At 36.3% G+C, this 27966-nt stretch overlaps 1 long non-coding RNA gene across 1 annotated transcript; it reads right to left on the reverse strand.

The window, feature by feature from the left end:
• Positions 1 to 9006: 9006 nt before the first annotated feature.
• LOC110743774 lies at positions 9007 to 27843 on the reverse strand. The gene is made up of 3 exons (XR_002523339.2): positions 27708 to 27843; positions 11787 to 12109; positions 9007 to 9236 (listed from the first exon to the last, which is right to left on the reverse strand). It is a non-coding gene; the product is annotated as an uncharacterized LOC110743774 (long non-coding RNA).
• Positions 27844 to 27966: the final 123 nt, after the last annotated feature.

A 27966-nucleotide genomic window follows, 5' to 3' on the forward strand; every position in this document is an offset into this window, starting at 1 on the left:
CCCCACTCCCGGTGCCTGCTCTGATTTTGAAGCAAAGTTGAGGCCAAGCCTGGGTGTGCATATTCTTGGGGTCATGGTGACACATCAGCCCCCTGCCATGTCAGCCCCCTCCAGACTTTGGGCACTGATGAGGAACATGGGAGGGTGGCAGGGAAGGGGCCTAAGGGCAGCTTGGCATGGGTCTGCAGGCACCCCTTGGCATGGACAGCCTGGGTGCTGTGAGCACCATGGACAGCAGGTTGATGGCAGCAGGAGGCAGACAGGCTCCTGGGCAAAAAGGGGCAGGTCACCAGTGAAGCCCCACCTTCAAGTCAGGGACGGCTTGAAGCATGGGGACCAGGCTGCCAGTTCCCCAGACCAGAGTGAGAACTTATGGTGTTTTTTCCATGTCCTCCCATGGACCAATCAGCATGCACTTCCTCCCCTGTGAAGCCCATAAAAACCCTAAACTCAGCCAGACTTAGGCAGATGATGGAATGACCTTCCTGCAGAAAGGAACTACCCACTTCAGGTCTCCTGAGAGCTGTACTGTTGCTCAGTAAAGCACCTCTTAGCCCTGCTCACTTTCCAGTTGTCTGCATATCTTATTCTTCCTGGACATGAGATAACAACTCAGGGCCTGCCAAATGGTGGGCCTGAAAGAGCTGTAACAGGAACAAAGCTGAAACACATACCCCCCACACCACATTGTGGGTCACAAGAAGGGGAGAAGAGAGAACAAGAGAAGGGCTGTGGCCCTTCAGGAATCCCAGACCCAAGAGCTCCCCAAACCAGGGCTGTGACACCCTCTTTGCAGTTCTGCGGTTCCTGGTGTTTCCAAACTTCCAGGCATCACTGCGTTCATCGGTGCCCACAGTGGAAGCTGCCTGTGGTATGCCTGGTCCAGCCACAGGCTCACAGAGAGCCAGTGCCTGTGCTCCTGCCTGGAGCAGCTCATCCTGCCACAGCTGATGTGCCTGACTTTGTGCAATGGCTGGATCCCATGCTCACACATTCACCCACCCCTCACCACTCTGCATCTGGCTTGCCCTTGGCAGGCATCGGATCTGGAGAGGTAGTGCAAGTCGAACATTCCTACAGGCTGAGTGGACAGAACAAGCCCAGCAGGCCTGAGCAAAAGTCGGGCAAAAGTGCCACCAGCCACAGAGGTTTCTGCCTGGCAGCAAGACACCTGAAAGATCCTGTGACAATAGCATTGTCAAAAATATCCCTCATTGAATAAAAGCTGAATTTTATTTTTCCACAATTGTCCCCATTCAAGGTATTTATGGGAGATGTCCCTGTTAAATTTTTACTACAAAAATAAAATCCTACTTTTAATATCTTCATAATCTCCCCACTTCTTGGAAAGTCCTTCTCAACTGTATTTGAATACAAATTGAGAGTGGGTTATATAACTTCTGCATAGGAAATTTCAGGAAGTAATTAGCTGGTTTGCAAATTCTATCATACTGCATAACTCCAAGATTCTTTTGAACCTGCAGCATCTATTCTCTTATTGATATTTATCTTTTTACTCTAGGACTAAATATCTTCCTCTGAGCCTCCTAGCGTTTGAGGAAAAACATCCTACTTTGCTTGTTCTAGAGGCAATGCCTTAGGACTCTGGCAGAAATTTCATAGTAAGTGTCTGTCACCTCAAAAAAGTTTTTCTATCTTTACTTTCACTAAGGCAGAAGTTAATCTTCATTTTATCTTAAATACCTTGCCAATTTTTAAAGTTTAGTCTTTTATTGCCTCCGCCTTGATTAAATTCTTTGTATCTTGTTTTCTGTTATTATATTAGATCTCTTTTTGGTCAACTCTGTGGGACAACTATCTTTCATTCTGATATTGCTGTATTCATTTTATCTATGTTCAGAGAATATCTGTGTGAAACAACCTGCCTTTCCATTAAATATACATAAGGAGCATTCATGTGGATTCAGCAAAAGTTTCTGTCTACCGGAAAAGAGTTGCATGTAATTCACATGCATTTAGGGAGTAGATCATTCATCACAATTCTTGGAATACGAGGGTTTTTAATAAATTATGAGTCTGTGTCTCACATTTTTAATTTCGTGGGTTAACTTTTGCATCAATACAAATTCACAAGTTATAAAGAACCTTCTCTGTTAGTGGTATCACTGAATCACTCACCTCAAATCCCATAGTCATGTATATTATATTTGATAAAAGGTTTTTTTTTTTTACTATGAACATTTAAATTTTAAAGAGGTATTTTTAAAGCATTAATAGCATGACCTGTACTTTCAAGAAACGCTGTAGCTACTACTTTACAGATCCTTATTCACTGCTAATAAAAGTCGACAGTAACCCTACAATAGAGTGGTGATGACACATCACATGTGAATCCACTCAGATAATACTTTCCTGGGAAATGAGACTCTGGAGTCTTAAGCAAAAGGAAAGAATAGAAACATTTTGTCCTTCAACTTTTTCTTTTAGTGGATCCTAGACAAGGAGAAACTGAGAGACGAGTGTCAAAAAAAGGGAATATGAGGCCATAAATTATGAAAACATGATAGAAAGTAATAAGCAAGTAAATAACAGCCTATCAAATATAGTTAAATGTTATGACTATATCATATTTATTTCTTATGAATTTTATATTTTAGTCTCTCCACATGCTGTTTAGCAATTTGTTGTTTTGCTATGGGACTCTAAAATTCTTCCTTCTGCAGTGACTGCACACCAGGTATCAGTCTATGTTATTGGGAATACAGTGTCAAATAGGCCACAGTCCTGACTCTTAATGGTGTATCCTGTGTGGGAAAAGGCAGTATATTATAGTAGGTGCTATGATCAGGGAGTTTTCAGGTACAGAAGTGGGCATGCAAATTCAATTTTTACAATATAGAATATTTTCTGGAGGGAGGTGATATTTGGAATGAGTTTTGAAAGATGACATAATATTTTAATTTAACAAATACCATTTGTGTATAGCATAAGTGAATCACCAAATTTTATTACTCTAGTTGGGATATATTCCACCCACACTGGTCTAGTTACCTTGTTTCCTTTTTTGTTTCATAATAAGGCATCATTGCACCCTGGTGGAACCTGATTCTCAGTGTTAACAAGCGTGACATATAGAGAGTAACTAATTTCAGAACCTACGATTCATCAATATAATTTAATCTCAATCCTCAAATTCTGAACTTGTTTCCTTTATTTGGCAAGTTGTCTTTTCTGTTATTCTTAGAGATTCAACCAATATCCTTATCAGGTCACCTTTGCTGATAGTTCAGATGTTCCCATCTTAGACCAGGTATGCCTAGAGTTCAATGGGTGAATAAATGACAAACCATGATTTCCTGTTTCTGTTAAAATTCCCAGTGTAGAAAAGAGAATTAACTGGTTTACATATTAAAGCATTAATAAATTCCAAATATATTAGATTGGTAACAATGTCTTTATCTGCTAATCTTCTTACAACAAAGCAGTGCTTCTTGACTAAGATTACCCCACACCACCATCACCCAACACACACACACACACCTCAGGGACACCTGGCAATGTTTGGAGATAGTTTTAGTTGTCACAACTGGGGGGTGATGTGCTACTATCATCCAGAGGCTTAGAGAGAACAGGGATGATGCTCAACATCCTGTAATGCACCAGACGGTCTCTCACAACAAAGACTTATCCAGTGCAAACCTTCAATAGTGTTGCAGTTGAGCATGCCTGCAACAAAGTAATAAAGTGTTTGTTCTGTGTTTTGAAAAAACAACCACAACACTTTCTCTTGCTCATGTAACATCATTGGCATAAGACAAAAACTAAGTTTACAAGCTATAACACATTTAGAATTTGTAAGATTAAGAGTTGAAGATAGTACATTCAGTGTGAATTTTTAAGTTTATGAGAGATGAAGCAAATCTTAAAGATCCTAACTTTTCCATTAAACCAAAGTATTTTGCTACTTAATCCATAATACCATGAGACTCTTGGCTAGCTGCTTAATAATAAGATAAAAGTTCCTTGTAATGCTGCTTTATAAACACATTCATTCCAGTTCAGATTGTGTAGATAACAGTGCAATATATAGCACTCTCATACACAAATACTTTTACTGCATTAGCTGTTTTTATAGGGTATTCTATATACATGTAATATGTCTTCTTTGGGTACCAAAAAGCACAAATAAAATAGTCATTTGAGTTTCATCTTGTACAGTAACAATAATTTTCATGATTATTTAATTTGAGACTTATCAAAGAGACACTGCATCAGATGCTTTAAAAATAGCAAAAAAAGACTTACTCAGAATTATTGTAATAGGGGCCAAAACCATTGCAAGAGGAAAGAGAGATTGAATTCAGTTCCTCTGAAACAAACGGTGGGAGGATTTTGAAATACTGAGATGCACTAATGGAAAAGTACTGAAGGATGTTAGTCAGGAGGTTGGTCAATGTGATTAGTCCATCCGTATTTGTTAACTGTGGGTTATTGAAGTTAAGATCCTACACTTCCACAGAAACTGGGAGATTGGGGTGATAGCTCCTTTGATTATTACAGTTTGTTTGTTTGTTTGTTTGTTTGTTTATTTAAACTTTTTTTTGAGACGGAGTTTCACTCTTGTTGCCCAGGCTGGACTGCAATGGCGTGAACTCGGCTCACCGCAACCTCCGCCTCCTGGGCTCAAGCGATTCTCCAGCCTCAACCTTCCGAGTAGCTGGGATTACAGGCGTGTGCCACCACGCCTGGCTAATTTTGTATTTTTAGTAGAGACTGGGTTTCTTCATGTTGGTCAGGCTGGTCTTGAACTCCTGACTTCAGGTGAGCCCCCGCCTCAGCCTCCCAAAGTGCTGAGATTACAGGTGTGAGCCACCGCACCCGGCTTTATTATTACCTTTCAAAAGGATGGCTCCATGGTTCACGAGAAAGGCATTTCTGGGTTGTAAAATATTTTAACCTCAAAGAGGAAGAGAATTTACAATCGCAAGTTTTCTAAAGTATTGCTAAAAGGAAAGAGAGCATATAGTCTGAACGAAGCTAGTCTAAAATTTTTATCAAGCTAACAGGAGTGATTTGGTCAGAGTTTAGGAAAACAAAATTACTAGTAAGGAAGGATTAAATTAACAACATTAAATGTAAATATATTTTGTACTGTATTAATTATATTAATAATCTTAGTAATTATTGCAAGTAATCTATTCAAGATTATGTAAATAATATCTCTACCATAAATATATAACACCTATTTCTGAATGTTTAAAAGAGTTAACATATTTAGAATTTGAAGTAAATATGCAGTTTTCTTAAAGGAAAAGATGCCTATCAAGTGAAACCTTGTCTTTGATGAAAGATGAAGCGAATCTTAATTGGAAAACCGACATTTTTCATTATCTGTATTTGAATAACAGAATTCTTTACATTCTATCTGTTGAATTGTGAAAATTTAACTAATCTTTTCCATGTTCCTGTGCTTTTCTTATTCCCACCTCTTGTAAAATAAAATGTTGTTTTCAAGTGTAGTAGTCAGAATTCTCAGATGGTCGCCAAAATTCTCATGCCCCCATGTACTCATGCTGTACATTTCCTTCCCTTTGAGAATATATGGGACCTGTGCATATAATAGGATACTTGCTCCCTTGATTAGGTTATCTCATAGCAAAAATGATGGAAGTCAATCTCTTGATTACATTATATTTCATATACCACCAGACCACATGTTACTGGACTAAAGAAAGATTTTCCTGCTATTTTTGAAGAAGTTAGCTGCCACATTGTGGGAGGGCCCGTGGTATCTTAAGATGTCTTATAGAGTTGAGAGCCACCTGTGACCAAAAACCACAAAGAAAACTGGGACCTCAGTCCTACAACCACAATAAACTGAATTCTGCTAATGACCAAACCAACGAGCTTGGAAGAGAACACTAAGCCCCGAGCGAGATCAACCTTTGGCTAGCATAGTAATTTCAGTCTGATGAGACCCTGAAAGGAGAACCCAATAACCTATGTTCTGACACTGAGGAAAAATAAATTTAGGTTGTTTGAAGCTACAAAATTTGTGATGAATTTTATGCAGCAATAGAAAACTAATACACTTATTAATCTTTTCTACTGCATAATGATTTTTCAGTATCTCTGTACTGTATGCCAGTGTTCAGATTTTAGACATCAGCATCTTTATCAGCTGTTTTTCTAACAACAGTTGTTTTTCTCCAATGAGGCCCACATAATATTCCCTGTAGTAGTTATTATGCAAGGAGGACTTTCTTTTCTGTTTTCATGGCCCTACATAATTAGCATTTCTGTCTGTGCGTCTCTTGCCCAGATGATTCTCTTCAGCATTCTAGCCACACTAGTGTAGTAACAGAAGTCTTATAAATGTGTTTCCCTGACAAGAATAACTTTCCCATTGTGGACCAAGCTAAAAGTGGATTTTCCCCTTTGGACCTAAACATGGACCCTATTATAATTCATACAAAATACTATTAAATGTTCAATCAGGCTCTTTATTAACTCAGGATTTCTCTCTCTCTATAAGTTAGCAAACACCTTATGCTAAGGTCATGAGAAAAGTAATAGATGTTTCATAAGAAAGAAAACTTTTAATATGATATCACAGTTTCATACTTCATAATAGGAAAAATATATTTTGGGTTGTTAAAATACTACCTTTTTATCAAAATGAGGACAAGGAAATGAGACTGAGTTTTTTTTTCTTTGGGGGAAATAAATTACTTGCCTGCAATTATGTGTGTTGCACTGTATTAGCTATGAAAATACAGATATTTACAAAGATAAGATTGATTGAGAATGAATCAAGAGAGTTTTATCTGATACCCAGATCCACTTACTGAGTAATGCTAAATTTGGTAACTAAAATGAAAAGAAATGCCATCTCCTTAGCTATGTGACTGGCTCATTTATTCCACCTCCCAATCTTTTTTGTTTATACTTAATAGAATTAATGTCTGAGACACTGGATGAATCAATTTTGTCAAATTGAGACTTGTCCTCAATGTTTTAATGATATAATGCAGCTTATTCCAGAGAAGCTATTTCTGTACCCAGTAGAGCTGTGTATTTTCCCTGCTAGACAACCTCAAAATATAGAATGTTTAAAGTGATCCTTTTACCACTGCTTTTTCTTCAATTGTAATTAGAGTGTAAATAAATAAACACAGGTGTTCAGGTTCATACAGACATGTAAGACTCATGGAGACATGAATAAGCACATAAACAAAGACATAAATTATTCACACACATGAGATTTATAATGTGTGGATAAATACAGACACACATATATAGAATTCCTTTAAAACTAAAAATAGCAAGATTTAGATAGCCCTCAAATTATTTATGTTCAAAGACAGGATATTCATTCCTATAATGAAACACAGTGCAAGATAGTAGAAATTGAAGTAAACTGGAAATAACTGGATTAGAATTATTTCATTTTGTCACTAGGTTGCTGTATGATTTGGAGTAACTATTTAACTCATCTTCGGTTATTATCTAGTTTATCTGGGTCCTAAATCTCCCCAACTATGAAATGAGAAGATTGGATAAGACTGATATATGCCTAATAGTTCCTGTGGAACACACCTTCTCCTCAAGATGGTAATAATGTTCTCTAAGGGAAGAAGAAAGTGTTTTCTGGTTAAATAGGTTTGGAAATGCTGAGTTAAACCAAGTGAAAGAGCTTTCTTTAGTGCAAGATAGCTTAGAGTCTTTAACATGCTAATGTGCACTGCAACTCTTAAGAGGAGAATTTTACTATTCAGTGATTCTCCAACTCATTCTAGCAACTTATTTCAACACGTTCTTTTTGCATACAATTAAATAAAGTGCAGTGTGGTCAGTGTTTTCTGGGACATAATTTTGGAAAACTGCTCTGGAAAGCTTATTAGTAAATTGTAAAAGACATATTATGCCATAAAATAATTATAATACAAGTATGTGACCTATTCAGTGAATGACTTCTTGTGTGTAAAATAAGTGATAAATTGTGTATTTAGAGAATATTTCAATTTCCTTAAATATAAAAGATGTCTGCCATCATTACCGTAATTTACTTTTTAGTCTGTTTTAATGTATCTCTTTACATTGAAGCAGGACTTCTAAGCCTTTGACATTTCTCAGCTAATGTAGGATTCTCTAAAATTTCTGAGTTCCTCAAATAATCATTTTAGCAGCTTTAGCTGTATACTTTAATTCAACCCTCAAATATGTAACTATCTATATCTACATATTACTAGTGTATTTCCATTTATGAGCACAATTGAACACAGTGACTTTTAGTGATTGCTTAATTACTGTTATTCTAAGGGACTCATTAGCTGGAATGTTAAATGATTCTTCAAAAATTTGCCTTTTAGTATAGAATCAACTACTTAAGAAATTCTAAGGTAAAGTAGTTAGTAAACTAATAAAGCAAAATTGCAAAAGGAACATTTATAGCAATCTTTTTTTAAAAGCAATTAATAGACTTTACTTTTTAGAGCAAGTTTTAGGTTTACAGAAAAATTAGGTAGAAAGTACAGACTTCGTCTTTACCACTATCTTCAGTTTCCACTTTTATTAGCATCTTGCACTGGTGTGTTATGTTTGTTACATTTGATTAAGCAATATTAATACATTATTATTTGAAGTTCATGGTTTACATTAAGGTTCACTCTTTGTGTGGTACAGTTATGTTGGTTTTGCCAAATGCATAACACCATGTATTCACCATTATACTAACTTTACCATTCAACTCAACAGTTAGTGATTTTTTAAAATTTAAGAAAAGTCATGTCAGTACTCTATTCATAATCCTTCAATGTATTTCTTCTTTTTATTACAATGAAAATTAAAAGGGAGACTTTCAATTCAATAACACAAATAGAATCAGATTAAAAGTATGGAAAAATGTATATGATAAAAAGTAACAGAAAGAGATATGGAATATCTCTTAAAATATACTGTTTTAAAAAAAGTTTGTATAAATATGAGGCACGAGTGCAATTTTGTGACATGGATACATTGTATAGTGTTGAAGTTTGACTTTTAATATAGTCATCAACCTAATAGTGTGCATTGTGCCCATTAAGTAATTTTTTGTCCTTCACCCCACTTCCACCTTCCCACCCTTCAAAGTCTGCAATGACTGTTATTACACACTCCACGTCCATATGCACACATTATTTAGCTTCCACTTACAAATAAGAACATGCAGTATTTGATTTTCTGTTTCTGAGTTGTTTCACTTAAGATTGTGATCCCCAGTTCCATCTATGTAGCTGTAAAACACAAAATTTAATTCGTTACTTAAAGTTGAATAGTATATTATCATATATGCATATCTAACAGATTTTCTTCATCCTAACATTAGTTAGTGAACAATTAGGTTGATTTCATGACTTTGCTATTGTGAATAGTGTTGTGATACATATATGAGGGCAGGCATCTTTGTTATATAATTATTTCTTTTACTTTGGGTATATACCAGTAGAAGCATTGCTGGATCAAATGGTAATTCTATTTTTAGTTCATTGAGAAATATCCATACTATTTAATAGAAAAAGTTATTCAGGCATTTTATTGTGTGTGTGTGTGTGTGTGTGTGTGTGTGTACCCAACAACAAAGCTTCAAAATATATGAAGAAAACATTCACATAACTGAAGGGAGAAATAAACAATTCAACAATGATGATTAGAAAGCTTTAACATCCTTCCAATGGATAGAACCTCTAGGCAGTAGATCAACATGAAAATACATTTGAAGAACACAATAAAAAATTGAACCCAAGAAACACTTATAGAACACTCTACTCCATATAGATACATAATTATTCTTATCAAGTGCATGCAAAACATTCTCAAGGACTGACCATATTCTAGGTAATAATATAAGTTTTGATAAATGTAAGTGAATTAAATTCATGTGAAATATAATCTATAACCAGAAAGGAATTAAATTTGAAGTCAATTAAAAAAGGAAATTTGAATAATTCACAGACTTGTGAAAATGAACAACACACTTCTAAGTATCCAATGGTCGGAGAAGAAAAAACAAGGAAAATTAGAATGTACTTAGAAATAAAAACAAAAACACAACACACTGAAACTTACTCGGTATATCTAAAACACTACTTAGAGGAAATGTATAGCGGTACATTCCTAAATTAAAATTAATGTTAAATCTATGATTTATTATAATCTACTCTTCATCTTAAATACAGAAAAAAACATATCAAACTAAACGCAATCAAACTAAAACCAAAGCATGCAGAAGGAAATAAGTAATAAAGATTAGAAAGGAAGTAAAGGAAATACAGAATAGAAAACCAGTAGAGAAAAGCAACAATATCAAAATTAAGTTTTATAATTGATCAACAAATTTGGCAAATCTATGGTTAGCCTGATGAATTTAAAACACAAGGGATTATTCAAAAAATAAAAAAAATGCATCACTCTCAATCTTATAAAAACAAAAAGGATTCTAGAGAATGATACGGAAAAACTTTTGTCAAATTAGATAAAATTCAAAGAGAAGGGAACACTTGCTAGTTTATTCTATGAAATCACCCTTACAATGACAAACAAATGTGTAAAGCCATCACAAGAAAAGAAAACCACAGATCACAATCCTTTAAGAATTAAATGCAAAATTCCTCAATAAAACACTAGCAAACAAAATCCAGCAAATCAGAGAGGATTACAGACCATGAACAAATGAGATTTATCTTGATATTGCAATGTTGGTTTACCATTCAAAAATCAATCAATATACTATATTAATAGCATGAGGGACAAACGCACATGATCATCTAAATAGACACAGAAAAAGAATTAGACAAAGTCCAGTACCTTTTCATAATAATAACAGTCAACAAATTAGAAATGAAAGGGAACTTTCTCAACCTGAGTGCATGTCCTGAACACCCACAGCTAATATCACATGTAGTGATAAAATAATGAATATTTTCATGCTAAGATCAGGAAAAAAGATAAAGATGTTCTTGCCACTTATATTCAACATTGCACTGGAGGTTCTAGGTAGGGTAATTATGCAAAAAGTAAATAACTAAATAATTAAATACGTTGTATTCATACTGGTAATGAAGAAGTAAAATTATATTTATTGACCAGACGTGATGACTCATGCCTGTAATCCCTCTACTTTGGGAGGCCAAGGCAGGTGGATCACTTACATGGTGAAACCTCATCTCTACTAAAAATACACAAATTAGCCAGGCATGGTGGTGGGCACCTGTATTCTCAGCTACTCCAGAAGCTGAGGCAGAAGAATCACTGGAACCCAGGAGGCAGGGATTGCAATGAGCCAAGATCATGCCACTGCACTCTAGCCTGGGAAATAGAGCAAGACTCTGTCTCAAACATATATATGTGTGTGTGTGTGTATATATATGTATATATGTGTGTGTGTATATATATGTATATATATATTTGAGAACATGATTTTGTACATAGAAAATCCTAAGGAATGAATTATAAACTGTTGGAATAGATAAGTTTAGCAATATTTTAGGATACATATCAATACACAAAAATAAGTTATATTTCTATGCACTAGCATAAAGAATTCACATCTTAAGAAAAGCAATTATTTTCACAATAGCGTCTATGGAAATAAAATGTTTGGAATAAATTTAACAAAAGAAGTACAATATTTATTTACTTATGCAAAAATAGTTGTTCAAAAAATTTAAGAAACTTTAAATAAATAGAAGAAATCTACATCAATGGATCAAACTACTTAATATCGTTCAGTAGCATTACTTCCCAAATTGATATACAGATTTAATGAAATTCTTATCATAACCTACCCTCTTTTTCTTCTGACAGAAGTTGATGAGCTGATCCTAAAACCCATACACTTGAATAATTAACCAACTTGAACATTCAACCCGGAATAGCCAAAACAATCTTGACAAAGGACAAAGTTGGAAGACTCAAATATTTCCATTTTTAAATTACCCTAGAAGGTTGGCATAATACATGAATCCAAATTATGCCAGTTTGGTAAAAGGATTATTTTAAGCAAAAATCACTTAAAAACAGCAGATGCGAGAAGAGTATTCTAATTTTCCTTTTTCCCGCTGAACACAGGATATTAAAGACTACCATATCAAAGGTGACTTCCGTGTACCTGGAGAAAAAAAAGTAAAAATATTATTCAACAGATAGTCACAGCTGAGATAATTTTGTACAAACAGATATTGTTAAAATACTTCTTATCTTCCCTTACCTCTCCACATAATTTACTTACTGTTGTGCAATCACCTCTCTTTATTTAACCTAGTATTAAAACTAGGCTTTACCACTTACTTGGGCCTTTATTCCTTCACGAGGTCTCCTGTGTCATGTAAAACTTTACGTTTATATAAAGTATATATAATGTGTTATATATAATATATATGCTTTATATATTTATATGATATGCTCTCTACTTTTATAATTTATATAAATCATAAAAGTATATATATGCACACATACTTTTTCTCTTAATATATCTTATGTCAATTTAATTTTAATTTTCAGATTCAGCCATAAACTCTGAGGGTAGAGGTAAAATTTTGCATTCCTTGCACTGTAAATCTAAGTAATCAAGAGAGTATGGTACTGGCATAAATATAGTCATATTAATCACTGAAGTAGAATTGAGAGTCTAGCAATAAATCCATATATGTATAATCATTTGACATTCAATAATCATGCCAAGGCAATTGAATTGGAGAAAGAATAATGCTTTTAACAAACACTGCTGATTCTACTGTATATCACATGCAAAAAAACAATGTTTTGACTCCTACCTCACACCAAGCACAAAAATCAACTCAAAATCCAACATATATCTAAATGTAAGGTCTAAAAATCAGATTCTTATTAAAAAAATAAAAGTATATATTTGTACTTTGAGATAAGCAATGGTTTCTTTGATAAGACATCAAAAAAGTGATAAAAGCAAATAAATTAGGTTTTATCAAAATAGAATATTAAAAAATTTGTGCTATCAATTATGTCAATGATAACATCAAGAAAGTGCAAGTGCAAAGTCAACAGAATGTAAAACAATGCAAGCTATATATTGAATTAGAAACTTGTATCCAGAATATATAAAGAACAGCTTAAGCAAATAATTAAAAGTGTGCAATGAAGTGGATAGAAGTAATGAGTCTACAATATGGATGCACCTTAAATATTACGTTTAGTGAATGAATACAGTCACAAAAGATAACACATTGTATTATTCCATTTATATAAAATATCTGGAATAGGCAAATCCATAGAGACAGTATCTAGATCAGAGATTTCCTAGAACTAGTATTAGGTGAATGGGGGAAGATGTTAATAGGTATGGAGTTTCTTTGTAAAGTAAAGAAAACATAATAAAATTATCCTCAGGGAGTATTTCATAACTTGGGAAATATACAACAAATAAATTCCACTGTATTGTATATTTTAATGGTGTAAATTTTATGGTAAGATAATTATATCTGAAAAGAATAGAAAAGATACCAGAGTTTCAACTTGCAGTACCTTATGACTTCATTTCCCCTTCTGTTCTTTTGTTCTCATTTTTCTCCAGAATTTTTGCTTCCCTATTTTCTCAAGCACACAAGACACACAACTAAAGCAAGCACTTTGTTCTTCCAATTTGATAGTCTGTTCCTTAGATATATTCACAGCTTGCTCTTCTACTCCTTCAAATTTTACCATTTCAGTGAGGCCATCATGTACACTCCGTTTCCAATTTAAAAAAAAAAAAATGCACACTAGTCTATCTTTCCCATTTTTTTTTATTCATAGCATTTAACATTTGACATACTACAGATAACTCGAATTCCCTTTTCTCTATAACCTTGCCAACATCTGTTATTTTTTGACTTTTTAATAGTAGCTATTCTGACAGTTGTGAGGTGGTATCTCATTGTGGTTTTGATTTACATTCCTCTGATGATTAGTGATTATGAGAATTTTTTCATGTGTTGGCTGCTGGTACGTCTTTTTTTTTTTTTTTGAGAAGTGTCTGTTCATGTCCTTTGTGCACTTATTAACTGAATTATTATTTGTTTTCTTTTTGATTTAAGTTCCTCACAGATTTTGCATATTAGTCTTCTGTTGGTTGCATGGTTCGTAAACAATTTCTCCCATTCTATAGGTTGTCTGTTTACTCTGTTGGTAGTATATTTTTCTGTATGAAAATTCTTTAGTTTAATAAGTCCCATTTGTCAATTTTTATTTTTCTTGCATTTGTTTTGCGGTCTTAGTCATAATGTCTTTGCCTAGCTAATGTCCAAAAAAGTTTTTGCTAGGTTTTCTTTAATGATTTTTATGTTTTTAGCTCTTTTTTTAAAAAAATTATTATTATACTTTAAGTTCTAGGGTACATGTGCATAACGTGCAGGTTTGTTACATATATATACTTGTGCCATGTTGGTGTGCTGCACCCATCAACTCCTCAGCACCCATCAACTCGTCATTTATATCAGGTATAACTCCCAATGCAATCCCTCCTCCCTCCCCGCTCCCCTCTCCCCATGATAGGCCCCGGTGTGTGATGTTCCCTTCCTGAGCCCAAGTGATTTCATTGTTCAGTTCCCACCTATGAGTGAGAACATGCGGTGTTTGGTTTTCTGTTCTTGCAATAGTTTGCTGAGAATGATGGTTTCCAGCTGCATCCATGTCCCTACAAAGGACACAAACTCATCCTTTTTTATGGTTGCATAGTATTCCATGGTGTATATGTGCCACATTTTCTTAATCCAGTCTGTCACTGATGGACATTTGGGTTGATTAAAACTCTTTGCTATTGTGAATAGTGCCGCAATAAACATATGTGTGCATGTGTCTTTATAGCAGCATGATTTATAATCCTTTGGGTATATGCCCAGTAATGGGATGGCTGGGTCATGGTACTCTAGTTCTCAGATCCCTGAGGAATCACTGCATTGTTTTCCATATGGTTAAACTAGTTTACAATCCCACCATCAGTGTAAAAGTTGCTATTTCTCCACATCCTCTCCAGCACCTGTTGCTTCTGTCTTTTAATGATTGCCATTCTAACTGGTGAGATGGTATTCCATTGTGGTTTGATTTGCATTTCTTACGGCCAGATGATGAGCATTTTTTCATGTGTCTGTTGGCTGTATGAATGTCTTTGAGAACTCTCTGTTCATATCCTTTGCCCAATTTTGATGGGGTTTGTTTTTCTCTTGTAAATTTGTTTGTCTCTTAGGTTCTGGATATTAGCCCTTGTCAGATGAGTAGATTGCAAAAATTTTCCATTCTGTAGGTTGCCTGTTCACTGATGGTAGTTTCTTTGTTGTGCAGAAGCTCTTAGTTCAATTAGATCCCATTTGTCAATTTTGGCTTTTGCCATTGCTTTTTGGTGTTTTAGACATGAAGTCCTTTGCCTGCCTGTCCTGAATGGTCTCTAGGTTTTCTAGGGTTTTATGGTATTAGGTCTACATTTCAAGTCCTAATCCATCTGAATTAATTTTCATATAAGGAGTGCGAAAGGATCCAGTTTCAGCTTCTGCTTATGGCTAGCCAATTTTCCCAGCACCATTTATTAAATAGAGAATCCTTTTCCCATTTCTTGTTCTCTTTTCCTAGATTTGTCGAAGATCAGATGGCTATAGATGTGGTGTTATTTTGAGGACTCTGTTCTGTTCCATTGGTCTATATCTCATGGTACCAGTACCAGCGCTGTTTTGTTGGGGCCTTGTAGTATAGTTTGAAGTCAGTAGCGTGATGCCTAGCCATTCTGGACTTTGGATTGTCATGGAGATGTGCCCTTTTGGTTCCATATAACTTTGTAAAGCAGTTTTTTCCAATTCTGTGAAGAACTCACACAGTTTGATGGTGCATTGAATCTATAAATACTTAAGTATGGCCATTTTCACGATATTGATTCTTCCTATCCATGAGCATGGTATGTTCTCCAGGCCTGTTTGTGTCCTCTTTTTATTTCACTGAGCAGGTTTGCAGTTCTCCTTGAAGAAGTCTCATATCTTTGTAAGTTGGAATTCAGGTATTTATTCTAGCTAAATTGTGAATGGAAGTCTATCTGATTTGGCTCTGTCATTCTACTGGTGTATAAGAATGCTTGTGATTTTTGCACATTAATTTTGTATCCTGAGACTTGCCAGTTGCTTATCAGCTTAAGATTTGGGGCTGGCTGAGACAATGGGGTTTTCTAACATACAATCATGTCATCTGCAAACAGGACGATTTGACTTCTTTTCTTCCTAACTGAATTCTCCCTGATTTTCTCTTGCCTGATTGCCCTAGCCAGAACTTCCAACACTATGTTGAATAGGGAGGAGAGAGGCATCCCCGTCTTGTGTCAGTTTTCAAAGGGAATTTTCCAGTTTTTGCTCATTCAGTATGATATTGGCTGTGGGTTTGTCATAAATAGCTCTTAAGGGATTTTGAGATAATGTCTCATCAATACCAAATTTATTGAAGTTTTAGCATGAAGCTGTTGAATTTTGTCAAAGGCCTTCTCTGCATCTATTGAGATAATCATGTGGTTTTTGTTTTGGTTCTGCTTTCTATATGCTGGATTACATTTATTGGGATTTTATGTGTTGAACCAGCCCTGCATCCCAGGAAACAGCCCACTGATCATGGTGGATGTAAGCTTTTGATGTGCTGCTGGATCCGGTTTTGCTGTATTTTATTGAGGATTTTGCATCCTTGTTCATCAGGGATATTGGTCTAAAATTTTTTGTTGTGTTCTGCCAGGCTTTGTATCAGGACATGTTACCTCTCATGTTTGAGTTAGAGGATTCTCTTTTCTATTGATTGGGAATAGTTCAGAAGGAATTGTATCAGCTCCTCCTTTGTACCTTCTAGTAGGAATTCAGCTGCAACCCACCGGTTCCCAAAATGTTTTCGTTGGTATGCTACACTATTGCCTCACATCAAAGCCTGCTGTCTATTCAGGATTCAGCTTCTTCCTGGTTTAGTCTTGGGAGAGTGTGTAAGGTCCAGAAATTTTCCATTTCTTCTAGGTTTTCTTAGTTTATTTGCGTGGAGGTATTTGGCAGTATTCTCTGATGGTAGTTTGTATTTCTGTGGGATTGTAGGGATATCTCTCTATTTCTCTTTTATTGTGTATTTGATTCTTTCTCTCTTTTCTTTATTAGTCTTGTTAGCTGAAGTTCATCAATCCCTTTGTTGACGCTTTCTTTAAAAACCAACCCCTGGATTCATTGTTGATTTTTGAGATTTTAAGCCCCTATCTCCCTTCAGTCTGCTCTGATCTTAGTTATTTCTTGCCTCCTCTGCTAGCTTTTTGAATGTTTGCTCTGTTTCTAGTTCTTTTTTAATTCGTGATGTTAGAGTGTCGACCTGCATCTTCCAGCTTCTCTTTGTGGGCATTTTAGTGCTGCTACATTTCCCTCTACACACTGTTTCTTTTAAATGTCCCGAGATCTGTATTTTGTTCTTATTGGTTCTGAAGAACATCTTGATTTGCCTTCTGTTATACCCAGAGTCATTCCAGGAGTGGTTATTCAGTTCTCAGATCTCAACCCTCTGTGTTAGAGATCCACTGCTCTCTTCAAAGCTGTCAGAGTCGTTTGCATCTGCAGAGGTTTCTGATGCTTTGTTGTTGTTGTTTAGCTATGCCCTGTCCCCAGAGGTGGAGTCTACAGAGAGAGGCAGGCCTCCTTGAACTACTGTGAGCTCCACCCAGTTCAAGCTTCCCAGTGGCTTTGTTTACTTACTTAAGCCTCAGCCATGGTGGGCGCCCCTCCCCTAGCCTCGCTGCTGCCTTGCCTTAGATCACAGACTGCTGTGCTAGCAATGAGGGAGGCTCTGTGGGCGTGGGACCCTCCCGGCCATGTGTAGGATATAATCTCCTGGTGTGCCCGTTTGCTAAGACCCTTGGTAAAGCGCAGTATTGGGGTGGGAGTTACCCGATTTTCCAGGTGTTGTGTTTCTCAGTTCCCCTGGCTAGGAAAAGGGATTCCCTTCCCCCTTGCGCTTCCCAGGTGAGGCGATGCCTCACCCTGCTTCAGCTCTCGCTGGTCGGGCTGCAGCAGCTGACTAGCACCAATTGTCCGGCACTCCCTACTGAGATGAACCCAGTACCACCGTTGAAAATGCAGAAATCACCGGTCTTCTGTGTCGCTCACGCTGGAAGCTGGAGACTGGAGCTGTTCCTATTCAGCCATCTTGCTCCGCCCCTTTGCTTGGTTCTGTTTTTAGCTCTTACATTTAAAATTTTAGTGTACCTTGAGTTACATTGTGTATATAGTAAAAGGATGGGTCTAGTTACAATATTCTGCATATGTCTAGCTAATTTTCCTAGCATCATTTATTTAATAGTGACTCATTTTCCCACCGCTTGTTATTGTCAAGATCGTATGCTTGTAGCTGTGCAACTTTATTTCTGGGACCTGTATTCTGTTCCATTGATCTGTGTGTTTATTTTTGCAGCAGTATTATGCAGTTTTGATAACTATAGCCTCATATTATAGTTTGAAAACAGGTAATGTGATTCCTCTGGCTTGTTTTTTTTTTTTGCTTGGAATTGCTTTGGCCTCCTTTACATTTCCATATATATTTTAGAATTTTTTTTCTAATTCTGTGAAAAATGATGCTGATGATTCTATGGGAGTTGTATTGAATTTATACAGTGTTTTGAGTAGCATCATTATATTCATGATATTGATTCTTCCAATCCATGAGCTTGGAATATTTTTCAATTTGTGTGTGTCATTTTGGTGAAGATTGACATTTCATCTTACTGCATATTTCCTTTGCCAACAGAGAGAGGATGTCTTCATATACATTTATCATCACCTCTTGTTCAATCTTTTATTAATTGCCTATATGCCTTCTTTGTTAATGATAAATTGCAATAGCTCCTTATAGATTAATGCTCTTAACATTTACTACAAGCATAGATAATCTTTTGTGGTAAGTTTTCATTTGTCTTGTTAGAGGATTTACAAAGGTAGGAAGTCTTCACTTACTTATTCAAAGAAATATTTATTTTATTTCTTTATATTTTATCTGTTCTTCCTATGGAACTAATACAGAGTGCTATAATACAATAAGTTTTAATGTTGAACAACTCAGTACAATTCAATTACTTAAATGTTCTTTTTGATTAAACAGTGAATGTCTTCGTGGTTTAGATTGCTAGTGTTCAGAGGGGTTCATGGTTACATAAGGCACAATGGGATTACTTTTGATGGCTTTGTTGGAAGAAGTGTGTAAACAATTCTTATCATTTCTTTCTTTGTAGTGGTCCCTTAGGCTACTCATAGGATATTTCTGGTAGTAGTATGCTGGTGAAGCTGGATGAAGAGGCATGGGATGTTCCAGAAACAAGAGAAAGTCTGTGGGCATCCCTTGAATTCTAAAACCCTCTGTCTGATATGAAGGCCGAATAGGGAGCTGTAATGCAGGAGTCTTACTCAAAGGTATAGATAGGCACATTGGGTACCGGTTGACTGATTCAAATTCCTTTTCGATGTGCAACAGATATTAATCAGCGTTGTTTTATTTTTTAATATTTGATGAACAAAACTTTAAGTTAAATCAAATGTGCGGATGGACTAAGATAAAATGAAACATGCTGTCTAAAATTATCCAGACTAGCTCAGAAACCTTCGGTCACAGCAACAAATACAGAATGATAGCCAAAGGGACCAGTCTTTGTTTAGTAACTATTTATTTCAGAACTTTGTTCAATAACCTGTGAAGGATATGAAGCAATATAACTAGGTAATATTATCAATAATATTTCCACAAACTTATGAAATAAATTTGCAATAACTTTTTTTACTCTTTATGGTATTTGTCATAAACATAATGAAGATCAACATGAATATGAGTGATGTATCAGTCTATTACAAATAATTAAAATTATGAAACACTTTTTATTTAAAATCTATACCTCCAAGTAAAACTACTGTGATGGTTAAAAGTGAGTGTCAACTTGATTGGATTGAAGGATACAAAGTATTGACCCTGTGTGTGTGTGTGAGGGTGTCCCCAAAAGAGATTAATATTTAAGTGAGTGGCTCACGCCTGTAATCTCAGCACTTTGGGAGGACAAGGCAGGAGGATTACGAGGTCAAGAGATGAGACCATTCTGGCAAACATGGTGAAAACCCGTCTCTACAAAAAATACAAAAATTAGCTGGGAATGGTGGTGCGAGCCTGCAGTCCCAGCTACTCGGGAGACTGAGGCAGGAGAATCGCTTGAACCCCGTAGGCAGAGGTTGAGGTGAGCCAAGATAGCACCATTGCACTCCAGGCCGGGCAGCAGTGTGAGACTCCATCTCAAAATAAATAAATAAATAAATAAGGGCCTTTTGCTCTCCGTCATGATTATGAGACCTCCCCAGCCATGTGGAAATGTAAGTCAAATTAAACTTCCTTTTCTTCCTAGTCTCTGATATGTCTTTACCAGCAGCGTAAAAACAGACTAATACACCAAGTATATAGGAGGTGATCTCTTCTGTCACGATATTTATGACAGTGTGGGTACACATTCATATGCTTCTGAACTAGGTGAAAGAGACTTTGAACATCTGCTCTTGCACAGATGTGATGAACTGTTAATATTTAGCCTTAAAAATCATTAGCCTAAGTTTAATATAAACTACAAATGCTCTACAGTGTTTTCTGCTCTATATAAAAAATAAGAGTCCCAATGCAAGGTGCTCTAATGGTAAACAGCTCTGATAAAATTCTTCTTGCAACAGTGAACAGCAGCTGACAGGATTGTAGTCTAGAATGCAAATCAAATAGAAACTTGGGTAAAAATTTGTCATTGCAACATGTATGCATGTTACACTTCCAGCTTAAAGAATAGATAGCAGCCATACAAGGGAGAAATGTTGTTCTTGACACCTGGCTATAACCAACCCTACACTCTATACTGGTGTCCTGGGACTAAGGAATAAACGGAGTCTTGCAAAACCAGCAGGAAAATGTTAACAAAGATGATCCAATAAATAATAACTAGTATTTATCTGCATTTCATTTTTAGTGTCTTTGAAACTACTATTTATATTCTCTCCTACTAGTAACCATGTGACAGATTAGATCTATTATGGAATGTCTTGGTTCAAATAGAATCTGAAGACTGGCCATTGTCAGAAACAAAATATCTGAATTACAATAGCACATCTTGGAAATTCTACATGAAATCACATCCACAACGTCTTCAAATAGTTTTTTGATTCTCCTCTTTGAGACATCTTAGTTAAGAAGCAAAGAGGGGCGGAGGAAGATGGCCGAATAGGAACAGCTCCAGTCTCCAGCTCTCAGCAGAAGCAACACAGAAGACAGGTGATTTCTGCTTTATCAACTGAGGTACTGGGTTCATCTCACTGGGGAGTGCCGGACAATCTGTGCTGGTCAGCTGTTGCTGCCCGACCAGCGAGAGCTGAAGCAGGGCGAGGCATCGCCTCACCTGGAAGCACAAGGGGGAAGGGAATCCCTTTTCCTAGCCAGGAGAACTGAGGCACACAACACCTGGAAAATCGGGTAACTCCCACCCCAATACTGAGCTTTAAGCAAACAGGCACACCAGGAGATTATATCCTACACCTGGCTGGGAGGGTCCCACACCCATGGAGCCTTCCTCATTGCTAGCACAGCAGTCTGCGATCTAACTACAAGGCAGCAGCTAGGCTGGGGGAGGGGCGCCCACCATTGCTGAGGCTTAAGTAGGTAAACAAAGCCCTGGGAAGATCGAACTGGGTGGAGCTCACAGCAGTTCAAGGAGGCCTGCCTCTCTCTGTAGACTCCACCTCTGGGGACAGGGCACAGCTAAACAACAACAACAACAACAACAACAAAGCAGCAGGAACCTCTGCAGATGCAAACGACTCTGACAGCTTTGAAGAGAGCAGTGGATCTCCCAACACAGAGGCTGAGATCTGAGAACTGAATAACCTGCTCCTGAATGACTACTGGGTACATAACGAAATGAAGGCAGAAATAAAGATGTTCTTTGAAACCAATAAGAACAAAGATACAACATACCAGAATCCTGGGACACATTTAAAGCAGTGTGTAGGGAAAATGTATAGCAATTAAATGCCCAAAGCAAGAGAAAGCTGGAAAGATCTAAAATTGACACTCTAACATCACAATTAAGAACTAGAGAAGCAAGAGCAAACACATTCCAAAAGCTAGCAGAAGGCAAGAAATAACTAAGATCAGAGCAGAACTGAAGATAGAGACACAGAAAATTCCTCCAAAAAATCAATGAATCCAGGAATTGCTTGAAAAGGACCAACAAAAGCTTCATAGACCGCTTAGCAAGACTAATAAAGAAGAAAAAGAGAGAAGAATCAAATAGAGGCAATAAAAATGATAAAGGGATATCACCACCGACCGCACAGAAATACAACTACCATCAGGAGAGTACTATAAACACTCCTCATAAAATAAACTAGAAAATCAGAAGAAAATGGAAAATTTCCCTGACCCTTACACTCTCCCCAAGACTAAACCAGAAAGAAGCTTATAACCCCTGAATAGACCAATAGCAGGCTCTGAAATTGAGGCACACCACAACCTACCAACGAAAGCAGAAAGTCCAGGACCAGATGGATTCACAGGCTGAATTCTACCAGAGGTACAAGGAGGAGCTGAACATTCCTTCCTTCGAAACGACCCAATCATTAGAAAAAGAGGGAATCCTCCCTAACTCATTTCTCTCTTATGAGGCCAACATCATCCTGATACCAAAGCCCAAGCAGAGACACAACAAAAAAGGAATTTTAGACCACATCCCTGATGAACAAGGGATGCAAAAATCCTCAATAAAATACTGGCAAACCGGATCCAGCAGCACATCAAAGCTTATCCACCATGATCAAGGGCTTCATTCCTGGGATGCAGGCTGATCTAACATACGAATCAATAAATGTAATCCAGCATGTAAACAGAACCAAAGACAAAACCACAACAAAAGACATTCAATACTGACGCAGGAAAGGCCTTGACAAAATTCAACAGCCTGATGCCAAAAACGCTCAATAAATTTGTATTGATGGAATGTACTCAAAATCATAAGAGCTACTTATGACAAACCCACAGCCAATATCATACTGAATGGGCAAAACTGAAAATTCCTCGAAAACTGACATAAGATAGGATGCCCCCTCTCAACACCCTATTCAACATAGTGTTGGAAGTTCTGGCTAGGGCAACAGGCAAGAGAAAGAAATCAAGGGTATTCAGTTAGGAAAGAAGAAGTCAAATCGTCCCTGTTTGCAGATGACATGATTGTATATTTCTTAGGAAACCCCATTGTCTCAGCCCCAAATCTCCTTAAGCTGATAAGCAACTTCAGCAAAGTCTCAGGATACAAAATTAATGTGCAAAAATCCAAGCATTCTTATACAATCAGTAACAGACAAACAGAGAGCCAAATCATGAATGAACTTCCATTCACAATTGTTTCAAAGAGAATAAAATACCAGGAATCCAACTTACAAAGGATGTAAAGACCCTCAAGGAGAACTGCAAACCACTGCTCAGTGAAATAAAAGAGGACACACAACAAATGGAAGAACATACCATGCTCATGGATAGGGAAGAATCAATATCGTGAAAATGGCCATACTGCCCAAGGTAATTTATAGATTCAAATGCCATCCCATCAAGCTACCAATGAGTTTCTTCACAGAATTGGAAAACTGTTTTAAAGTTCATATGGAACCAAAAGAGCCTACATTGCCAAGAGAATCCTGTCAAAAGAACAAAGCTGGAGGCATCACGCTACCTGACTTCAACCATACTGGCCAGGCTACAGTAACTAAAACAGCATGGTACTGGTGCACAAACAGAGATATAGACTAAATGGAACAGAACAGAGGCCTCAGAAATAATACCACACATCTACAGCCATCTGATCTTTACAAACCTGATAAACAAGAAATGGGAAAGTGATTCCCCCATTTAATAAATGGTGCTAAATTGGCTACTATAAGCAGAAAGCTGAAACTGATCCTTTCCTCTTACTCCTCTTATATGAAAATTACACCAAGATGGATTAGAGACTCAAATGTTGTAATTTAATACCATAAAACCCCTAGAAGAAAAACTCTAGGGAATACCATTCAGGACATAGGCATGGGCAAGGACTTCAAGGTCTAAAACACCAAAAGCACAGCAACAAAAGCCAAAATTGACAAATGGGATCTAATTAAATCCAAAGAGCTTCTGCACAGCAAAAGAAATCACCATCAGAGGAACAGGCAACCCATGAATGGGAGAAAATTTTGCAATCTAATCATCTGACAAAGGGCTAATATCCAGAACCTACAAAGAACTCAAAACAAATTACAAGAGAAAACAAACAACCCCATCAAAATTGGGCAAAGGATATGAACAGAGAGTTCTCAAAAGACATCTTACAGCCAATAGACACACGGAAAATGCTCATCACTGGCCATCAGAGAAAATGCAAATCAAAACTACAATGGTATACCATCTCACACCAGTTAGAATGGCAAAATCATTAAAAAAGACAGGAAAACAACAGGTGCTGAGAGATGTGGAGAAATAGCAACACTTTTACACTGTTATGGATTGTAAACTAGTTCAACCATTATGGAAAACAGTACGGCGATTCCTCAAGGATCTAGAACTGGAAGTACCATATGACCTAGCCATCCCATTACTGGGCATATACCCAAAGGATTATAAATCATGCTGCTATAAAGACACATGCACACGTATGTTTATTGCAGCACTATTCACAATAGCAAAGACTTGGAATCAACCCAAATGTCCATCAGTGACAGACTGGATTAAGAAAATGTGGCACATATACATCATGGAATACTATGCAGTCATAAAAAAGGATGAGTTCGTGTCCTTTGTAGGGACATGGATGCAGCTGGAAACCATCATTCTCAGCAAACTATTGCAAGAACAGAAAACCAAACACCGCATGTTCTCACTCATATGTGGGAACTGAACAATGAGATCACTTGGACTCGAGAAGGGGAACATCACACACCGGGGCCTATCACGGGGAGGGGAGAGCGGGGAGGGATTGCATTGGGAGTTATACCTGATGTAAATGATGAGTTGATGGGTGCTGACGAGTTAATGGGTGCAGCACACCAACATGGCAGAAGTATACATATGTAACAAACCTGCACGTTATGCACATGTATCCTAGAACTTAAAGTATAATAATAATAAAAAAGTAAAAATATATTTGCATAGCATAATTTTACAAAGATTATAGTAGACTCCAGTCAACAAATTAAAAAGAAAGATATTATTTGCTTATTGAAAAAAAAAAAGAAAGAAAGAAAAAAAAAGAAGCAAAAATATGTGCGTATATTTCATTCCAACACAGGTTTTTCACTTTTGTATTTATGAGGCAGATGACTTCAGTTCATAAAACAGTTACTGAACGTCCACTATGAGCCCAGGACTACGTGGGAGTAAGGCTTATTATTATAATGATATAGTCCCGATATTTAGGGAATTACTTTCTAATGGAATCAACAGTGGGTTGCAACATAATGTGTCAAGTGTAGAAGGTGCTGTAGGATCATAGAGGGGAAAAGATTTTATGACATATTTGAGTTGGAGGAGGTTTAAGGACCCAAGTGTTTCAAGGAAAATTTGTAAATAATGTTTTGCTTAACTGGAGTTTCAATGGATAATGGGAGAAATTGATTATAGGCTAATGACATGCCAAATCTTTTGTAAAGCATTTTGTCATGTCATATAAATGACACTAATAAAATGTCAGTTTTTACATATTTGTGATTCAATATTATTTCCACTAATAGCACTACACTGTGTGTTTTCTATTAATGCTGTGATTGAAAAACTTCTCAAAAAATGTCTTAGAAGCGTGGTTTATTTAATTTGTCATGTTATCTCTTAAATTCTTTGTAAATTTACATTTCATTTTCATAAAGAAAGAATTGTATATATGTTGTGTTTTAATTAGTTTACATCATTGAAACAAGACATAGGCTATTAAAAATTGAGATTTTATGTATCCAAAGTTCACAACAGTATATTTGAATAGGGCTTTATTTGAAAAATAAAATTTTAAGTGGAAAATGGAATTCATTAAGAGAAGGTAGCATGTTCATTTTCACTTAAGGTATTAATATAATTTTAGAAATATTTAAAAGGTTAATAACATTACTTGATGTTAATTGCATTTAATCATAACCATATAAGTAAATGTGATATTTCTTGCAAAATATTCATACAATTTCTCATTTTAACGATCATTTGATTTCAGATTGAATATGCATTTAAAATCAAGTAACGCCATTAAATTGACACAATAGTTATCTTAAGGAAATTGTATCATATGGGAAATTATAATCATACAAGATAAACTTTTAAAATATACATATTTGAATACAGATTTTTGGTCACAGTATTTTAAGCATATTTCGTTGGTCCACAAGTAATTATTTAATGATTATATAGACAGTGTTATCTGTTTTTAATGAATTGAGGATGACACAAATGTACAAAACATTGATATTTGTTTAAGTAGTGATTTTGTTTTAACTTATTCATTAAATTTCTCTGAGATGCTTGGAAATAATATACTTCCTATGCAAGTACATATGTATATGTTATTTTTAAAATTTTATTTCTTTAACTTATTTATTGTAGGAAAGCTCTTCCTGCTACCTTGGAATTTTATTTTGAAATTTACTAGGTATTTATCATGGCACTGGTAGTGTGATAGATGCCAGGAATTAAAAATTAATTAAGGCACCTCCTTCCTCTCAAGTGCTATGGGATCTAGTGCATATATGTTTGCAGCAGGAGGATAGCTAGCGCATCCTTTATCCACTAAGAACAGTATAATCTGATGAGTACTACAATGGGTTTAAGAACAGACACAATTGGTTATGTCTTTTTAAGAAAGGTTGGACTAGGCCAGGCACGGTGGCTCATGCCTGTAATCCCAACACTTTGGGAGGCCGAGGTGGGCAGATCACCTGAGGTCAGGAGTTCAAGACCAACCTGGCTAAAATCATGAAACTGTGTCTCTATGAAAAAATAAAAAAATAAAATAAAATAAAAATTAGCCAGGCATGGTGGCAGGCACAGGAGAATCACTTGAACCTGGGAGGCGGAGGTTGCACTGAACTGAGATTGCGCCATTGCACTCCAACCTGAGTGACAAGAGTGAGACTCTGGTCTCAAAACAAAACAAAAAGAAAGGTTGGACTAATCTGCAGGTGTGAGTGACCTCTGGAGTGCAGAAATGAAGAAGAAATTGGAGTTGGACCTTCATCCACCATTACACAGCAAGCACCTAAAATATTATAGGCACTGTGTTGATAGGTCTACATGGTTTCATAAGATATTACTTAATCTGTGGGGAGCCTGATACAGGCTACCAAGCACCTTGAAGGGTGAGAATAATTTTATCAAATTTGACACAAAGAAAAGGGATACAAATATGTTAGGTAAAGGTTACCGTTGAAATAGGGGCACAAAGGCACCAAAATGCCTATATTTGTATTATCTAACTGATCAATCTTGCTGATGCTGAAGGCTGCAAGGCTTGAACCTTATCATTTAACATCTTCAGCCTTAGGAAGCCTTATTACAATTTCTAATGCAAAGAATAGTGGTTGTATGTATATTTATATTTCACTCTGTAGTGCGGTGCTTTTAAGCCTCTGCAAAGGCCTTTTTAATTTTTCTTAATGAATTGAGATCATTTGAGCTAAATTAAAGATACTCACTTTGCATTCCATAAAAAGTTGAATTGCCTGAGTCATATTTTCTTTTCTTATTTCTTTTGCTTCTCTCAAACTGTTCCTCATTTTTCTCACTACAGTTTTTTGCAATACTGTGTGGCCTTTACTCCAGTGTCATATTTTCTTCTGAGCAACTGAAGGAGAGATTCACGGAATAACCTTGTGCACTAATAATTCTGAAATTAGATTAAAATAAATGAGCAATTAGTAATTTAAAAAATATGTTCAAAAAATTAAAATTGCT

Source organism: Papio anubis, chromosome 7 (assembly GCF_008728515.1).
Source record: "Papio anubis isolate 15944 chromosome 7, Panubis1.0, whole genome shotgun sequence".
In the NCBI taxonomy this organism is placed as follows: domain Eukaryota; kingdom Metazoa; phylum Chordata; class Mammalia; order Primates; family Cercopithecidae; genus Papio; species Papio anubis.